Below are 6,000 nucleotides of genomic sequence, written 5' to 3' on the forward strand. Positions count from 1 at the left end.
CCTACAGTCCTTAATTGTGTACCACAAATTATGTCACTAAATCCGCATACCTAAAATAGGACTTGCACCAAATATCAGCAAGAGGAAGACTCGGATATAGCTGTTTTTGCATTTGGGAGAACTATTGAAAATATCTGACACTCTTTTGCCACTCTATGTATTCTACAAGTGCTACAGTCGAACCAAGCTCTAAAACCGCCAGTGGCTCTGTGGCGCAATGGATAGCGCATTGGACTTCTAGTTGGTTGTAGTCCCACCAGAGTCGTTCCTTAGTTTTAAATGCAAATATTTAGGATTTACATTCAACTTTTCATAACAATATGATTGGAGATTGGACATCCTTATACTACATAAACAATATAATGATCGGTTGTTGACTGGAAAGTTCCTTTCAAAGTTAGATCACAAGTTACAATGTAATTTCAGATTCCTTAAAACCAGTAATTGGTGTTTTGAAAACACTTTTATCTCTACTCAACTAGCCTTTCTCAGATTGAGTGGTATGTATTCTAAAACATCATAAAAAAATGTCTCCCTACAGTCCTTAATTGTGTACCACAAATTATGACACTAAATCCGCATACTTAAAATAGGACTTGCACCAAATATCAGCAAGAGGAAGACTCAGATATAGCTGTTTTTGCATTTGGGAGAACTATTGTAAATATCTGACACTCCTTTGCCACTCTATGTATTCTACAAGTGCTACAGTCGAACCAAGCGCTAAAGCTGCCAGGGGCGCTGTGGTGCAATGGAAAGCATGGTAGACTTCTAGTTGGTTGTAGTTATTCAAAAGTTGTGGGCTCGAGTCCCACCAGATTCTTTCTTTAATTTTAAATGCAAATATTTAGGATTTACATTCAACTTTTTATAACAATATGATTGGAGATTGGAGATTCTTATACTACATAAAGAATATAATGATCGCTTTTTGACTGGAAAGTCCCTTTCAAAGTTAGATCACAAGTTACAATGTAATTTCAGATTCCTTTAAACCAGTAATTGGTGTTTTGAAAACACTTTTGTCTCTACTCAACTAGCCTTGCTCAGATTGAGGGGTATGTATTCTAAAACATCATAAAAAAATGTCTCCCTACAGTCATTAATTGTGTACCACAAATTATGTCACTAAATCCGCATACTTAAAATAGGACTTGCACCAAATATCAGCAAGAGGAAGACTCAGATATAGCTGTTTTGCATTTGGGAGAACTATTGTAAATATCTGACACTCCTTTGCCACTCTATGTATTCTACAAGTGCTGCAGTTGAACCAAGTGCTTAAACCGCCTGGGGTTCTGTGGCGATGGATAGCACATTGGACTTCTAGTTGGTTGTAGTTATTCAAAGGTTGTGGGTTCGAGTCCCACCAGAGTCGTTCTTTAGTTTTAAATGCAAATATTTAGGATTTACATTCCACTTTTCATAACAATATGATTGGAGATTGGACATCCTTATACTACATAAACAATATAATGATCGGTTATTGACTGGAAAGTATTGTATAAAATGAGCTGCAGGCTGTGTGTATAAGGTGCATATAACACATATATGCATTCTGTGAGTATATTGGGGTCCCATTCCCAAGATATTTCATTATGGTATGCAATTATTCCAAAATACGGAATATTCCATTATCCAAAATACCCCTGGTACCAAGCATTTTGGATATGGGAGACGCAACCAGTACTACATAAACAATATAATGATCGTTTTTTGACTGGAAAGTCTCTTTCAAAGTTAGATCACAAGTTACAATGTAATTTCAGATTCCTTTAAACCAGTAATTGGTGTTTTGAAAACATTTTTGTCTCTGCTCAACAAGCCTTGCTCAGATTGAGTGGTATGTATTCTAAAACATCATAAAAAAATGTCTCCCTACAGTCCTTAATTGTGTACCACAAATTATGTCACTAAATCCGCATACCTAATATAGGACTTGCACCAAATATCAGCAAGAGGAAGACTCAGATATAGCTGTTTTTGCATTTGGGAGAACTATTGAAAATATCTGACACTCTTTTGCCACTCTATGTATTCTACAAGTGCTACAGTCGAACCAAGCGCTAAAACCGCCAGGGGCTCTGTGGCGCAATGGATAGCGCATTGGACTTCTAGTTGGTTGTAGTGATTCAAAGGTTGTGGGTTCGATTCCCACCAAAGTCATTCTTTAGTTTTAAATGCAAATATTTAGGAATTACATTCAACTTTTCATAACAATATGAATGGAGATTGGACATTCTTATACTACATAAACAATATAATGATCGGTTGTTGACTGGAAAGTTCCTTTCAAAGATAGATCACAAGTTACAATGTAATTTCATATTCCTTAAAAGCAGTAATTGGTGTTTTGAAAACACTTTTATCTGTACTCAACTAGCCTTGCTCAGATTGAGTGGTATGTATTCTAAAACATCATAAAAAAATGTCTCCCTACAGTCCTTAATTGTGTACCACAAATTATGTCACTAAATCCTCATACTTAAAATAGGACTTGCACCAAATATCAGCAAGAGGAAGACTCAGATATTGCTGTTTTTGCATTTGGGAGAACTATTGTAAATATCTGACACTCCTTTGCCACTCTATGTATTCTACAAGTGCTACAGTCGAACCAAGCGCTAAAGCTGCCAGGGGCGCTATGGTGCAATGGATAGCGCATTAGACTTCTAGTTGGTTGTAGTTATTCAAAAGTTGTGGGTTCGAGTCCCACCAGATTCATTCTATAGTTTTAAATGCAAATATTTAGGATTTACATTCAACTTTTCAAAACAATATGATTGGACATCCTTATACTACATAAATAATATAATGATCGGTTGTTGACTGGAAAGTTCCTTTCAAAGTTAGATCACAAGTTACAATGTAATTTCAGATTCCTTTAAACCAGTAATTGGTGTTTTGAAAACACTTTTGTCTCTGCTCAACTAGCCTTGCTCAGATTGAGGGGTATGTATTCTAAAACATCATAAAAAATGTCTCCATACAGTCCTTAATTGTGTACCACAAATTATGTCACTAAATCCGCATACTTAAAATAGGACTTGCACCAAATATCAGCAAGAGGAAGACTCAGATATAGCTGTTTTTGCATTCGGGAGAACTATTGTAAATATCTGACACTCTCTTGCAACTCTATGTATTTTACAAGTGCTACAGTCGAACCAAGCGCTGAAACCGCCAGGGGCTCTGTGGCGCAATGGATAGCGCGTTGGACTTCTAGTTGGTTGTAGTTATTCAAAGGTTGTGGGTTCAAGTCCAACCAGTGTCATTCTTTAGTTTTAAATGCAAATATTGAGGAATTAGATTCAACTTTTCATAACAATATGATTGGACATCCTTATACTACATAAATAATATAATGATCGGTTGTTGACTGGAAAGTTCCTTTCAAAGTTAGATCACAAGTTACAATGTAATTTCAGATTCCTTTAAACCAGTAATTGGTGTTTTGAAAACACTTTTATCTCTACTCAACAAGCCTTGCTCAAATTGAGTGGTATGTATTCTAAAACATCATAAAAAAATGTCTCCCTACAGTCCTTAATTGTGTACCACAAATTATGTCACTAAATCCGCATACTTAAAATAGGACTTGCACCAAATATCAGCAAGAGAAAGACTCAGATATAGCTGTTTTGCATTTGGGAGAACTATTGTAAATATCTGACACTCCTTTGCCACTCTATGTATTCTACAAGTGCTACAGTTGAACCAAGTGCTTAAACCGCCTGGGGTTCTGTGGCGATGGATAGCACATTGGACTTCTAGTTGGTTGTAGTTATTCAAAGGTTGTGGGTTCGAGTCCCACCAGAGTCGTTCTTTAGTTTTAAATGCAAATATTTAGGATTTACATTCCACTTTTCATAACAATATGATTGGAGATTGGACATCCTTATACTACATAAACAATATAATGATCGGTTATTGACTGGAAAGTATTGTATAAAATGAGCTGCAGGCTGTGTGTATAAGGTGCATATAACACATATATGCATTCTGTGAGTATATTGGGGTCCCATTCCCAAGATATTTCATTATGGTATGCAATTATTCCAAAATACGGAATATTCCATTATCCAAAATACCCCTGGTACCAAGCATTTTGGATATGGGAGACTCAACCAGTACTACATAAACAATATAATGATCGTTTTTTGACTGGAAAGTCTCTTTCAAAGTTAGATCACAAGTTACAATGTAATTTCAGATTCCTTTAAACCAGTAATTGGTGTTTTGAAAACATTTTTGTCTCTGCTCAACAAGCCTTGCTCAGATTGAGTGGTATGTATTCTAAAACATCATAAAAAAATGTCTCCCTACAGTCCTTAATTGTGTACCACAAATTATGTCACTAAATCCGCATACTTAAAATAGGACTTGCACCAAATATCAGCAAGAGGAAGACTCAGATATAGCTGTTTTTGCATTCGGGAGAACTATTGTAAATATCTGACACTCTCTTGCAACTCTATGTATTTTACAAGTGCTACAGTCGAACCAAGCGCTGAAACCGCCAGGGGCTCTGTGGCGCAATGGATAGCGCGTTGGACTTCTAGTTGGTTGTAGTTATTCAAAGGTTGTGGGTTCAAGTCCAACCAGTGTCGTTCTTTAGTTTTAAATGCAAATATTGAGGAATTAGATTCAACTTTTCATAACAATATGATTGGACATCCTTATACTACATAAATAATATAATGATCGGTTGTTGACTGGAAAGTTCCTTTCAAAGTTAGATCACAAGTTACAATGTAATTTCAGATTCCTTTAAACCAGTAATTGGTGTTTTGAAAACACTTTTATCTGTACTCAACTAGCCTTGCTCAGATTGAGTGGTATGTATTCTAAAACATCATAAAAAAATGTCTCCCTACAGTCCTTAATTGTGTACCACAAATTATGTCACTAAATCCTCATACTTAAAATAGGACTTGCACCAAATATCAGCAAGAGGAAGACTCAGATATAGCTGTTTTTGCATTTGGGAGAACTATTGTAAATATCTGACACTCCTTTGCCACTCTATGTATTCTACAAGTGCTACAGTCGAACCAAGCGCAAGAACTGCCATGGGCTCTTTGGAGCAATGGATAGCGCATTGGACTTCTAGTTGGTTGTAGTTATTCAAAGGTTGTGGGTTCAAATCCCACCAGAGTCATTCTTTTGTTTTAAATGCAAATATTTAAGATTTACATTCAACTTTTCATAACAATATGATTGTAGATTGGACATCCTTATACTACATAAACAATATAATGATCGGTTGTTGACTGGAAAGTCCCTTTCAAAGTTAGATTACAAGTTACAATGTAATTTCAGATTCCTTAAAACCAGTAATTGGTGTTTTGAAAACACTTTTATCTCTACTCAACTAGCCTTGCTCAGATTGAGTGGTATGTATTCTAAAACATCATAAAAAAATGTCTCCCTACAGTCCTTAATTGTGTACCACAAATGATGTCACTAAATCCGCATACTTAAAATAGGACTTGCACCAAATATCAGCAAGAGGAAGACTCAGATATAGCTGTTTTTGCATTTGGGAGAACTATTGTAAATATCTGACACTCCTTTGCCACTCTAAGTATTCTACAAGTGCTACAGTTGAACCAAGCGCTAAAGCTGCCAGGGGCGCTGTGGTGCAATGGATAGCGCGTTAGACTTCTAGTTGGTTGTAGTGATTCAAAGGTTGTGGGTTTGAATCCCACCAAAGTCGTTCTTTAGTTTTAAATGCAAATATTTAGGAATTACATTCAACTTTTCATAACAATATGAATGGAGATTGGACATCCTTATACTACATAAACAATATAATGATCGGTTGTTGACTGGAAAGTTCCTTTCAAAGTTAGATCACAAGTTACAATGTAATTTCATATTCCTTAAAACCAGTAATTGGTGTTTTGAAAACACTTTTATCTGTACTCAACTAGCCTTGCTCAGATTGAGTGGTATGTATTCTAAAACATCATAAAAAAATGTCTCCCTACAGTCCTT

General features: G+C 35.9%; 1 non-coding gene across 1 annotated transcript; it reads left to right on the top strand.

Annotated features, from left to right (window-relative positions):
• Positions 1-2,080: 2,080 nt before the first annotated feature.
• TRNAR-UCU (transfer RNA arginine (anticodon UCU)) lies at positions 2,081-2,166 on the top strand. Its single transcript is given in 2 exon segments — positions 2,081-2,117; positions 2,131-2,166. It is a non-coding gene; the product is annotated as a tRNA-Arg (tRNA).
• The last annotated feature ends 3,834 nt before the right edge of the window (positions 2,167-6,000 follow it).

This window comes from Taudactylus pleione, unplaced genomic scaffold (assembly GCF_031769625.1).
Source record: "Taudactylus pleione unplaced genomic scaffold, aTauple2 ptg000070l, whole genome shotgun sequence".
Lineage (NCBI taxonomy): Eukaryota > Metazoa > Chordata > Amphibia > Anura > Myobatrachidae > Taudactylus > Taudactylus pleione.